The sequence below is a fragment of the Penaeus monodon genome, chromosome 32 (assembly GCF_015228065.2).
Source record: "Penaeus monodon isolate SGIC_2016 chromosome 32, NSTDA_Pmon_1, whole genome shotgun sequence".
Lineage (NCBI taxonomy): Eukaryota > Metazoa > Arthropoda > Malacostraca > Decapoda > Penaeidae > Penaeus > Penaeus monodon.
The window spans coordinates 3,927,081-3,927,350 of record NC_051417.1 but is presented as its reverse complement, the minus strand read 5'-3'; positions in this window follow the sequence as shown (position 1 = coordinate 3,927,350).

The following is a 270-nucleotide window of genomic DNA, read 5'->3' as shown; positions in this document are numbered from 1 at the left end:
AGGTCCTGGAAATGGAGGCCAACTCGATATATATATTTACAGGAGATAAGCATTACTCTTTCGTTCTCATTTTTCCTAATAATCAAAGCTCTCAGCATCGCTCTCCAGCCGTAATAATGGTGCGCTCTCTAGAAGGCGCTGGGCTGCTGCATTTTAATCCCACCGACGGAGTACATTGATCAGGATCACGGAGGTCGGCTGTGTGTGGTGCTCGCTACCTCTTAGACTTTTAGTAGGAAGACACTATTTGTTGATGTCATGAGTGAGTGT